Consider the following 13,563-nt stretch of genomic DNA (forward strand, 5'->3'; position numbering starts at 1 on the left):
CCTTATAGCTCATTACCCTACAGCACTACCAATTTCTAAGAATTGTTACCTTACGTGTTCTTGAATTTCATACAAACCTGTGCAGCATACTATGCAATCTTTAGCTACAAATGTTCATTGGTATTTACTAGGCTAATGACCAGAAGGGCCTTTTTAAACCTAGCCATGCATCCCGAATCTCTGGCAAGTTCTGGTACCCTTGATAAGTCTAAGCAGGAGCTTGGGATGTGAAACATTTACAAGCAGGGGCCTCTGTTGATGACCATTTACCGGCTGCCTGTGTCCATTAGAGACACAGGTCCAAAACCATGGATGAATTTCCTGTTCCCCATCCAATTGTCCACGTTACACTTGAATTGCTTTAGGGAAGAACTCTACTTCACATGTATGGGGAGCCTGTTCCAAAGACAAGGTAGTCTCTGGGAGACGTACATGATCTCCAGCAGGTCCTTTTCATATTACAGGCAAGGTTTAAGTATTTAGAATGGGTAGTTCTGGTACTGTTTATTTTGCAGATATGCAGGAGGTCCATCAGAGTGGGATCTGACAATGCTGTGCATGGCAGTCATAGATCTTCCCTCAACAGCATGTAGGAGACAGAATACAGGGAAAAGGCTTTGAAGTGGTCTGCATATGACATTGCTTACGCCCTATATTCTTTAAGTGAGGAACCTCTGCGGGCATTCCAGTTGTTGGATATGCAAGGTTAGGTACATACCAAAGGGGTACTGTACTCAATGACAGGTCTGATGAATGCCGAATACATTGCCCTTGGAACTAGATCCCATACTTTTGTTTATAAGTTGCAAAACATTGAATGACTTCCTCACTACTGTAGACACATGATGGTCAAAGGCTACATTACTATCTACATGTGTCCCCAAGTCCATGACTACTGGGGGGGGGGGTTACAAGGGGTAGACAACTTCCCAAAGGATACTATTATGCATTTCTTGGCATTTTAGTCCATGGCTCTGGTACCAGTTGTTTGCCTGGGTCAGCGCTTCCTGGAGAACATTTGTGTCAGTGGGCGATTCAATGGCAGTGTGACACCTGTGCCCTGGCCCAGAAATCAAGGAGCCTCAATCCTCACCTCTAACACCAGAGAGGGTGTCTCAAATGAGAGGAAAGGATAACAAATACACACAGTAAATTGTAATTTCCCTTAAGAGCACAGAGATCAGTCAGTCTGGGGCTGGTCGCTCCCTTGCTCTCCAGGTCCCCAATAAGACTCCCCACTGGCACAGCTATAGGGTCCAGATCTCAGCCTAGTGGGCAAGCTAAAACCTCTAGCACCCTCTCTGTCCAACCAGTGCTTCATGTCCCTGCCCAAGTCGCTGACACACACAAACATGCACTTTGAGATAAGAGTTTATACAACCACACAGACACTTCTGGGGAAGGCTGGCACAGGTTCTCCCACTGTGCCCCTTTTATCCAGACTATACGGTAGTATCAGCTGCCACCGCCCAGTAATATTTATCAGCTACTCAAAGGCCCTTAAAAGAGTGTCCAATTATTACTGTGCAATATTATTATCCAATTGGTAGATGTGACTAAACAGTCTGAAGGCTTATTAGAGTGACTTGGTACAGGATCTTTATATACATGCAATGTACTCTTGGATCTTAACTTATCTCTACACAAAACCAGCCACAGTTAAAAGGTTTTAAAATATTTAATAATAAATAATTAAAACCACAAGACAACACTTTCTACTACACAGTCAGTGCTAGTCAGAGTTCAGAGATCACAGAAATACTTAAAATAAATCAGTAGTACAGTTCTGACATCACAGAAAAACACAGTCTAAACATTCTAATTCCTAGCTACTGCTACAAGAAAACACACTTCTAAAATAACTTACTTACACAGAGCAACAGGCAGTGATGTGAGTTGGATATTCGGACAACAATGCTTCATAATCCCCAGTTCTCACTGTTTAAATTGAAACTGCAGTTCTGCTAAAACATTACATCATCTTTTACACTTTCTTGGTGTTCCCAGGCTGACAGAAACTGCATTTACATTCTTTTACACTTAGAGCAATAAAGGACATTCTACATGTAAATTCTGGTCATTAACTTTAGCCTTAAAACAATAGGCAGGATGCTTACTCCATACTCATCGACTCCAAATTCTAACTTCAAAGGAACAGACATAAAGTAATTTTAATTTTAAAGGGCCAAGAAAAAATGCTCGACTTAGCTTTCTTTACAGCAGAGGGCAATGTTGCCACATTGTTTCAAGTTCAACATTTCACAGTATTTACAAATGATAGAATTATGTACCAAATCTATTTGACTAGGCTGGCAGCCTTCACCCATCTCTACCAGTCTTCACAGGCAGCTCCTAATCATCAGCAAATTTAGCTAGCCAGAGGCCACTGAGGTTGGCCTTGACTTCAGAGACGTAAATGTCAAAAAGGAGTCGTCCCAGGACCAATTCCTGAGGGACACTGCTTGTGACTGGCCTCTTTGTAGATTTCTTGTACTAGCTTGCTTAGCAAGTGGGATCTGTTCATCTATAATTTTAGAACTGACCTCAAATTATGTTAAGATAAACATAATGCCACATTATGACTTTTAGCTATGGTTAGTAGGACACTACTTCCGGGATAACGACGGGTGAAAATGGAGGTGGAGTGCAGATTAGGATACTTAATATATTTCAGTAGTGCCTCCTAGGACAAACTACACTATTGGCTAGTTTGGGTTGTTGTCAGACCAATGTATTACTCTTACCTATGAGTTGGGGAGATATTGGCTTCCTTTATTAATCTTAGCATTCCTCCAATTTATTTATTTTATTTATTTACATTTGTCTACCGGGTAGTGTCCGACTGGGCCAGAAACCCATTTACAACAGAGACCCAGGGAGAAAAGCTCCTCAATTACATACATCATTATTTAAATTAAAATATAAAAGGTTTGACATACAGTACTAATTGAACAAAGGTGTAACACAAGAACAATATATGTAGATAGGGAACATATTAGGATTACAAATCTTGACAGAACAGTGATTGTTAACGTTAAAATTAAAAAAACAATTACAGCCAAGCAACATTAGATCATATACATATCTATAAAATGGATAAAACAACTTTTTTTTTGGTTATTCTTCTTATAGCACTGAGATGTTGCTAGGTCTGCATGGTGCTAGACAGTTGTAAGGAAGAAGAGGTAAACAGATGACAGCTCATAGTAGGAGAGGGTAAAGTAAAGATGGATCATCACAGGGGAGGGTAAAGAACATACAGATTATCCTGTGCATGAACATAGCCATTGTTTGGAGAAGAATTAAGAAGCTGTTTGAACTTGTGAGTATCAGGATTAGTTAGAATATGTTGGGGAAGTGAGATCCAGACTTTAGCTAGTTTAACTGAGAACAAGGAGTCACCATAATGGTTTAGAGACTTGATGATATTGAGCAGTACTTTGTCAGAAGATCTAAGGGACCTAAGGTTAGTATAAGGATGAACACGATTAGTGAGGGCGGGGCAGACATCAGGTTTGTAGATAGCTTTATGGGGGATTAATAGTAGCTTTATGGGGGATTAATAGTAAGCTGGAAGTTCGATCCAATTGAGATCGTGAAGAGAAGAGCAGAGCAGTGATGTAACTTGTGAGGTAGGTTAGAGGCGAATTTTGGTATTTTACTATAACATATCTCGAGGTTGTGCAGGTCTGATTTACGCAAGTTGGTAAAAATTTGGGAACAATAACAGGGAAAATAGGAGGTATGTTCTGGCTGTGGATATTCTGCCATGTTCAGTAAAATAGGGTTTTGCCCTGTTAATAGTGCACCTAGTTTGTGTGTACTTTTTTTATTGATAGAGTTATGTTTATCAAATTTTAAGCAGTTGTATATTGTAACACCTAATAGCTTAGTATGCTCGACTGGCTTGATTATCATTCCATTGCTAGAGCAGATAGTGAAAGGGGATAGCATGTTTTTTGAACAATTACCACTGAAGACCATACGCTTAGTTTTGTTGGGGTTTAATAAGAGCTACTAGTCAACTAGGTATTGTTCTATGTCTAGTAGGGCATTTTGGGTTTTGTCATGTAGTTGTTTGTAAGATGGGGCTAAACAGATGAGAGAAGTATCACAGGCATATTTAATGATAGAAGCAAGCTTTGTAGAGGTACTAAGGTTACTGGTGAAGATGGTAAAGAGAAGGGGGCCTAGTATAGAACCTTGGGGAACCCCAACTCTAACAGATAATAGGGAGGAGAGTTTGTTACCCATTTGGTGGCTTGCTGGTGATTAGAGAGACAGCTATTAAACCACATTAGGGATGCAGTACTGAGGTTATATGCAGCGAGTTTGTTAAGAAGAATTTGATGTGACACTGTGTCAAAAGCTTTGGACATATCAAGGAATGTGGCAGAGACTTGTAGCCCTTTGTTTCTTGAGAAAGTTGATGGTGTTTATGAAGTTTGAGTGCGGTGGTAGTGCTATGCCCAGGCCAGAAACCGTGTTGAGTGCTAGATATAAGGTTGTTATTAAGGAAGTGATCGAGGATTTGTTGATGACTTGTCTCATACCTGTCTTCATTTCAGTGAAGAAGCTATATAACAAACTAGATGGTGGCACTCTTAAACATTAATAGATGATAATGACCAAGTTCGGAAAAGTTGCTTTGGAAATGCAGTATAGGACTTTATGTTACTAGTTAGAACAATTGCCATTTCTAGAGGAAGTGGCATTTGGACACCTTTAAGTTTAGACAAAATACGTGAGGGTTAGAGAGAGAGAGAGAGAGAGTGAGTGAGAGAGAGTGATAGCGAGAGAGAGAGAGCAAGTGAAAAAGTGAGTGAGAGAGAGAGAGAGAGAGAGTGAGAGTGGGAGAGAGCGAGAGAGAGAGCAAGAGAGAGAGAGCGAGAGAGAGCGAGAGAGAGTGAGAGAGTGTATGCTTTTGTTGTTCATAAGTATATACAAGGCTAGCTAACTTCCCTTCAAAGGTGAGAATTAAACCTTATACTTTGCGTCTGTGAGATAAACATTTTAACCATTATACCAAGCCAGTTGCTATTTAGCAATATTAAGGTTTGTAGTAGTACAAAAAAAAAAAAAAAAAAAAACAATATGCAAATTATAGAATTAATATTAAAGTTTGGGCAAGCAGGATGTGATTATAATGTAGTGATACAACTGCAAAGATGGAATGCAAAGGAAATGTAGGAAGGGAATGTGTTTTATATGAATGACTGACCTAGACATTATGAATAACTGGATGATGTGTTTGCGTATAGAATTTGCAACTATAGAGAAAAATCAAGCAAGGGAGTGAGTGAGAATTGAGGTAGGGTAGGGGACTGAAGCATAACAATGTGCAGGGCTGGAGTGGGACTTTCTTGACAGAGGACTACTGCCAGAATCAAATCCGTTGGATTATTTTCAAAAGGTCAACCATAAGTGAAAATGGTAACCTATTAACTCATAATTCCTCCAACTGTTAGTAGACTCAGTAAACATTAATCTGACAAGTCTCAATGTGTGCTATTAATGTAGAACATTGCAAATATGTGGCTGTAGCCTTCATTATGAAAAAGTTCCACATTTAATAAGAATGTGATGGAGTTTAACAATGGTTTTCAAAATATTCACCCATTACTGATAACAATATAGTCCATCACTTGGCTTAGTTGCCACACTATACACTGCCTTTATCTTCGATTGTCTGATTCATATGAGCTTGAAAGACAGGAAACAATTCTTGACTCACAGATCTCAAACAAAAAACTTTCAATTTATCCAGAGCCATTTTTGTACATGCTCACTGTTGGACGGTGCAGTGGCAGCGTTGTCACCTCACAGCAAGAGGTTCTCCAGTTTGATTCTCGGCTGGGGTGCCTTCTGTGCAGAGTCTGCATGTCCCACCCTGCATTCGTGAGGGTTTCCTCCGGGTACTCCGCTTTCCTCCCATGTTACAAAGACATGTGTCTGGAGCATTTCTCCCCAAGCCTCCACTGAAAATTGGCTTAGTTCCAAGTCGGGCTTTCCCGGTAAACAAATGTTAAATAAATAAATAAAAATGAATGTATCCGCTTCCTCTTCATCCTTCTGAGCAGTCTCCTTGTTTCACACATGTGAGCTCTAGTTCTTACTCTAAAATTCCCTTCAAAGGGTCCTAAAACTGCACAAATGTTTTAAATCCACTTGGGAATGCACTCTAAAATGTGCAATACCATGAAACTTCAAATCCCTCATTTTGCACCCTCACATAGATTTAAAAGCTTTTTGTGTGTGTGTGTGTGTGTGTGTGTGTGTGTGTGTGTGTGTGTGTGTGTGTGTGTGAGTGAGAGAGAGTGTGTGAGTGTGTGAGAGAGTGTGAGAGTGTGTGTGAGAGTGTGTGTGCGTGTGTGTGAGAGTGTGTGTGTGTGTGCGTGTGCGTGTGTGTGTGTGTGTGTGTGTTAGGATTGAGAAATGTAGTCATTGTTAAAGGAGAACCGCACCCACAGATTCAAAAAACATGTTTATTTTATCATGTTTTGATGTTTCCAACATTTTAACAGCACTCTGGGACTCTACAGTTTTTTTAAATAATTTTATATGTAATTTCAGAGTCCAGACACATGGAGTCTAGCATCTTGAAGAGATTTCAGAATTTTCAAATCCTTCTGCCCTCCCACATTCCACTGTTTGTCTTTAAGACATCACACCATGCAGGCTTCTTTGTTTAGAACCTTAGGTGACTGCATTCACTTTACATTGCAAACCCCAGCATCTTTAATTCAAATCAGTCTGAGCTAACATGTCCTGCTGTTCAATGACTACTGAAAGAGGAACACAGATGAAGCAACACAACAGAATTCTTAAGAGATTTTACTGCTTCTACTTTTAAGACATGTTAATTTTCATTCTTTTGTGCTGCCTCACTTGTAGTTATTCAGCTCATCTCCCCTCCCCCTTCACACTTCACTTCTCTAGCTGTCAAGGTGATAAAGGTAATTTGATCTTTTGTTTCCATGACGGACAGCTCAGAGCAGGAGACAAGACTCATCCACTGCTTCCTAGTTCTAGCCATTTCTTTCCGACAGTGGGACACTTAGTTTTGCTGCACCACAGCCTCCTGTCAAATATAGATCCTGTATGTGCATCCAGACTCGGGCAAGTAAATTAATCAGTCACAACCAGCATACACATTTTTGCAGCATGAGCAAGTATGCAGAAGCAACATGCGAACATGTGCAGTAAGCAAGCAGTGTGACCAAGTCAGCATATGTGCTTGCATGTAAAACCACACACCCTCAGGCAGTATGTTTCTGAAATACACCTAATCCTTTTGAAATGTAGTCTCAGCACATAGACAGAGGTGTCTTGGTAGAAAGGTAATGGCTCCTATATATATGAACAAGTCATGTAAGTTCACCCTTTGGGAATTACAAGTTACTGACCTGCAAGCATAACAGGCAGACCCACAGACTGACCCACCCATACCCAGACACAGACCCAGCTAGACAGACAGACCCACACAATAAACAGCCGGCCTATCTGCCAAACACTGTCATGCTTCCAGTAATGCTCCAATACTCCACTCCCACTGAGTAAATAAGCTGTCAATACCTTCCCTTCAGCACATCTGCTCAGCACACCCGCAAAAAACATATGGCCAGCAGCAATGTACTACATCAGGTGCAAGGCCTTTGGTCATCCTAAATGAGGAATAACCCAGAGTATTTAAACCATAACACCAGACATTGTTGCTGTCAACCAGTGCCTAGTGGTGCATTCATTTAGCAGGGAACTATATTATTGTCTGCCCCTATTGATGGGTACATGGCCATGACTGGTTTACTGCTGTGCCAGTAACAAGTACCACCAAACAGGATTGTTGTTGAGGGCATGAGTGTGTATGGGTGCAGACCTAAGTATAGGACTGGAAGTTCCAAGCAGGAAGAATAAATCACAATTGAGCTGATGGAGGCTGTAGAGGATGGGCCGCTTGAATACCAATCTACAGCCTGAAAAGAAATATCCAGGATAGCAGTTATAAATCAACTTTGGTTTTCAACATCCCCATGAATATTCCCTTCCAGAAATAGCTGCCACAGACATGAGTTAACCATCAGCCCAATGTCAAGCTTCCATTGCTCCTAAAGGATCCAAAAGGCAAACCTTTTCAAGACCAACACACTAAATACTAGAAGACAGTTATTGCATGTCAAATGTGCCTGTACTGTTTCAGGTGAAACCAGCACCCTATTACATTATGAGACAGTTTGAGGCACAGTGTCTGAAAAGTGGGAGCACACAGACAACGGACATGCAATTGTCCTGAAATTCAGTAATGAAGTACAGCTACAGCATGAGCTGCACTTTTGCAGCGAGCAAGAGAGAATAGCCATCTTTACAAGCTTTGCATTCAGAAAAGGCAATAATTCTATAGTGCACATTTTGATCAGCAACAGTTTTGGTAGATGTCGATTTCAACATCCATAAGCTCTCTAATAAGAATGTAGAATCAGATGGGCAAAGAACTGAATAGGAAACCCTTTCACCATAAACTGAACAACTCCACCATTTCTACTGCCTCCCTTCTGGAGAGACTCAGTAGAAAAATGGAAAGAAATAGACCATCTGCAAATAGGTTAAAGGCCTGATATTTATGTGATACCTTTCCATGGCTACAGCACAGAAAAAGACAAGTTTATCCCCCAAAAAAAGCCTCAGTCAGCACATGTCACCCCCTGTCAATGAGGGACAAAGGTGGAACACTCCTTGGACAAATTTATGGTTTTCCTTCCACTCAAGGTTCCATTTGATGAGGGTCAGTGAGGGACTCTGACATGTATGGGAAGTCTAGTCCAGAGAAGGGGCAGCCTCAGGAGACATACCTTTGTCCAGCCGTTCATGTTGATGCCGCATATTAGATTTAGGCTTATCTAGCGGTAAATGTGCAAGAAGTTAGACTTACAGATATCTCTTGTAGGGCAGGCTGCAATATTGTCTTGTAGGCGAGATCACCTCTCAGTAAGCTGTACGATACCAAGTAGAGTGATAGTGATGTAAGCCTGTCCCCATAAGACAGGTGTTGGAGTCCATGGATTCTCTTAATGAGGTATCTCTATGACCTTTCCAGCTTGCGCAGGTGTTTAGAGTGGTACATACAAAACAGGGCATTAGACTCAATTATAGGTCTAACAAGGGAGGAGTACAGAGAGATAATAGGTTCATAGGTTCAAATAACCTGTTTTCTGTCTGCAATCCTTTTATTTATGAGATGAACCTAGAAAAGGACACCAAAAACCGAAAAAATACCCAATGGATATTACACTAGTAAAAGTAAAAACACAACGACCATCCAAGTATTCCGAAACGTTTTAATCCACACACTAAGCGCTTTCACCATCAACACATGGCATCTTCAGAGTGAATGGAATCAAATTGTTCCCTTGCTTTTATACATAATGTAAAAACAATGCTCTAATTGGCCAACACCTTAATTACCTTGTTCTTAAAGAAGCATACATCAGGCTATTCAATACAGCTTATGCACTTATAAAACCTGTCTTTTAAAACATATACATTTCTATAACATTTTTCCTAGTGAAAAAATATATATATATATATGTATATGCATAACATATAACAACATTTTTAAAACAACACTTTAAAACATTGCATTTTTCAAAACATTGCTTTTTACAAAAAGTTGTGTGCCAACAGTAAACAGTTTTTCCCCTTTGTTTTAATATAGGTTTTAGGGAGATGTGTTCATTTAAACCAGGTGATATAAAGGCTTTTAACAAAATCTGCCATTTGTATTCCAAAAGTTCCACCTTCAGTTTTTCATCTCCCCCTCTTTCACTGAACTCCACCCTATCTATAACAAAAAATACAAATCTCCTAAAATTAATACACTTCATGCTGTGTACATATAGGGCATTGTGTATGTCATGACCCTTAATAGCCCTAAGGTGTTCAGCTATCCTGTCATTTAGTCTCCTAATGTTCTTCTCTACATAGTAGGCACTACAGTTGGTACACTTTGCTAAATAGACCACCTTTGTTGTGTTACAGTTGACTCTTCCAGGACAGGAAATAGTTCTACTTCTATTATACCCATGTATAGTAACATAAGGGCCCTCATTGATATACCTGCACATCCTACAAGTACCACATCTACTCATCTTGGAGACACTATTTATGGTGTTATGCTGTTCCAAAAATTCTTTTATATTCCTTCCCCCTTGAATAAACTATTCTAGGGCAAGCCCCCAAAAGATTTATAAGTTCACCACTGAAAAAAAAATTCCATGCTGTACGAACAACTTCCTCTATTTCTTTTATTTGACTATTGTAAGTTAATACTAAAGGCCTAGAATTAACTTCATCTTGTTGTTTGGATGATATCGCAATATTAGTATTCTTAACCCCTAAAATAGAAACAAATGAAGTATTTCTTTTATTTAGAACTTCTCTACATGTTTTGATCAACAATTTCAGGGGATAACTTCTTTCCAAAAACATCCCAATCAGAATATATAATTCTTCTTCCAAGATTTTGTTGTCATTTATAATTCTAGACAACCTTACCATTTTGCCCCTTTACAATACCCCTACGTTGATGCAAAGGATGTCAACTACTGTAATGCAATAGTGAATTACTGTGGGTTTCTTTCAGATATATTTTACTTGTTATACCATCTATACCCTTTACAAGAGTTATATCCAAAAAATCAATTTGCTTATCACTCCACTTACTGGTAAATTTAAAAAACATAGTTGTATTCAAATAATCAACAAAATTCTTTGCTTCTTGTTCATTCCCCTTCCACAAAATCAGTACATCATCAAGGAACCGATTGTATAATAATATTTTGTCCTTATATATAGAATTCAAGACAAACTGTTCCTCCCATTCAAGTAAAACTAAATTTGCAAAACTGGGGGCACACTTTGCCCCCATTGCCACAACTGAAATCTGATGCAATATCTCGCCTTCAAAAGTCAAGTAATTATTCTTGAGTACAATTTCCATACAGGACACAACAAAATTCACATTGTCATTACTCAAACGTTTACTTCTAACCAAACTTTCAATAAAATAATCTATACCTTCATTGTGGGGTATTACTGTGAACAGATTTATAACATCAACAGTTAAAAAGGACCAGTGTCCATATTCTGGAAAATGTTTAACCTCTGCAAGCAATGCCAGGAATCTTTTAATATATGATGAGCCCTTTTTACAACCTGCTGTATTTTCCTATCAACATAAGCAGCCAATGGTTCTGTTTTTGAACCCTTTGATGAAACTATAGCTCTAAACAGTGGATTGTTCAAATCTTTATGTGTCTTTGGAATTCCAAACACAACCGGGGTAACAGGATGATCAACTTTCAAGTAGTTGTAATCATCCACATCAATTGCTCCCTGGTATAGTGCATCTAGTAAAAACAAATCAATTCTGTGATAAGAAATATTCACCTCGTTTAAAGAAACTCTAAGATAGGTGGTGGTGTCATCCAAAATGTCCATCATTTTGGCAACATAATCTATGTTTGACATAATCACTGCCCCCCACCTTTATCTGGTTTCATAACTCTTAGCTCTTTATTGGTTGCCAATTGCTTTAAAGCCTCTCTTTCTTTCTTATTTAAGTTATCATCCTGCACATTTTGACTTGTTTTACTGTTTTTAATCAAACCACCAATACACATTTTCTCAAAAATAGCTACTTCATTGTTGTATGGTGGAATAAAAGCACTCTTTCTTTTACAAACAATACTTGCCACCTCATTATCTGGAATATTGTTTGTCTCAGTGGTGTCATTAAAAATATTGCCAAGTTTAACTGTCTAGCATACAATCTAATGTTAGAATATGTTCTCACAATATTGAGTTTGTGTTCGGGCACAAAGGAAAAACCTTTACTCAAAACATCATGATGGTGTTCATTTATATCAATGGCACTATAATTGTATACATTGAATCCTGACTTTTTTTATAAATTTTGACCAAAGGTAATGCATTCAAATGTGTACATACAGATTCTATAGAACTGTCAGTCAAATTGTCATCATTTTGGTTTAGCACAGTATTATTACTAAGTAAAGATAGACTCAAGTTCACTTCTTCATCTAGTACTTCTTCCTGTTGTAATTGTTGTTGGTCCACTGTCTCCTCATTGAATATCTGTTCGTCACTTGTGGTAATTGTTCGTGTTGTTTCCCGGCTTGGTAATGGTTCTGTTCCACACCATCGCTCCTGTTTTGTAATCGTTCCGACCTCCTGAGTTGTGGAGACCGGTCTAAAAAATCATTGTGACCTACATCATTGTCCACTATATCATAGTGTCCATTGTGTATCTTAGTTGTGTTGACCCTATCTCCCCTCTTGTTTCTGTTGTTACCCGGGGGGTAAGCCACATTGCTTTTATAATCATGCATGTCCCTCAATTTCCTAACCTTGATTTTAACACTTTTGTCAACATATTGTTCCAAATTTGACAACACAGACTGATAATTCTTAATATACTGTGAAAATAAATCGTTCACAATATTTTCATTTAAAGATACAACTTCTTTTTCGAGTGCTAACAACTTACTTTGATTAGTTTTGACAATGATGTCCATCATCTGTAAGCCAGATTTATCGAACAAGTCCACTAACTCTTATACGCTTGTGAACCAACATCAATCCCATTCGGTAGTTTCCATATCCTAAGTCCCTTCGGCACCTGTTTAAGTGCTAAAGATTTATTGAGAAATGCATTATCAAGTTATAGGCCTCTATATTTGACACACACCCTCAAACCGTTCGATTTGCTTCTTTAAGGACAAGGTAATTCTTCCCTCCTCATTCGGGGCCAAGAAGTCCACTTCTGGTAGGTTTAGCCATTGTTGTATATCCCTTCCTTTTGGTCGACCACCTCCGACTTCATTAGAATTCCGTTCGCCATCTCCTACTGAGTTGTTCATCGCCTCAAGGGCTGGCGGTGAATGCAAAGTAAACAATTCAACTTGCGAATCAGTTAACGTCACTTGCGGATTAAGTAAATCGTTAGAACTGGTCAGCAATGCCGTCAACTGCATTACGGAAGCGGTTAATTCAGCCACAGCTGCTTCCATATTAAACGGAAAGCCGTATAACTTTTGATATAAGTTAATACTTTATAAAAAAAACACTTATACCATTTCAGAATCCTCTTAGATCGAAATAACACACCAAAAACCGAAAAAAATACCCAATGGATATTACACTAGTAAAAGTAAAAACACAACGACCATCCAAGTATTCCGAAACGTTTTAATCCACACACTAAGCGCTTTCACCATCAACATATGGCATCTTCAGAGTGAATGGAATCAAATTGTTCCCTTGCTTTTATACATAATGTAAAAACAATGCTCTAATTGGCCAACACCTTAATTACCTTGTCCTTAAAGAAGCATACATTAGGCTATTCAATACAGCTTATGCACTTACAAAACCTGTCTTATAAAACAAACATATACATTTCTATAACATTTTTCCTAGTGAAAAAAAAAAAATATATATATATATATATATATATGTATATGTATATGTATAACATATAACAACATT

The 13,563-nt window shown here is 38.7% G+C and overlaps 1 protein-coding gene across 1 annotated transcript in view; it reads right to left on the bottom strand.

Annotated features, from left to right (window-relative positions):
• SGO1 (shugoshin 1) overlaps positions 1–13,563 on the bottom strand; it is a 1,219,270-nt gene that overhangs the window by 893,534 nt on the left and 312,173 nt on the right. The window lies entirely within an intron of this gene.

The sequence above is a fragment of the Protopterus annectens genome, chromosome 3.part1, assembly GCF_019279795.1.
Source record: "Protopterus annectens isolate FY-2018-M chromosome 3.part1, PAN1.0, whole genome shotgun sequence".
Lineage (NCBI taxonomy): Eukaryota > Metazoa > Chordata > Ceratodontiformes > Protopteridae > Protopterus > Protopterus annectens.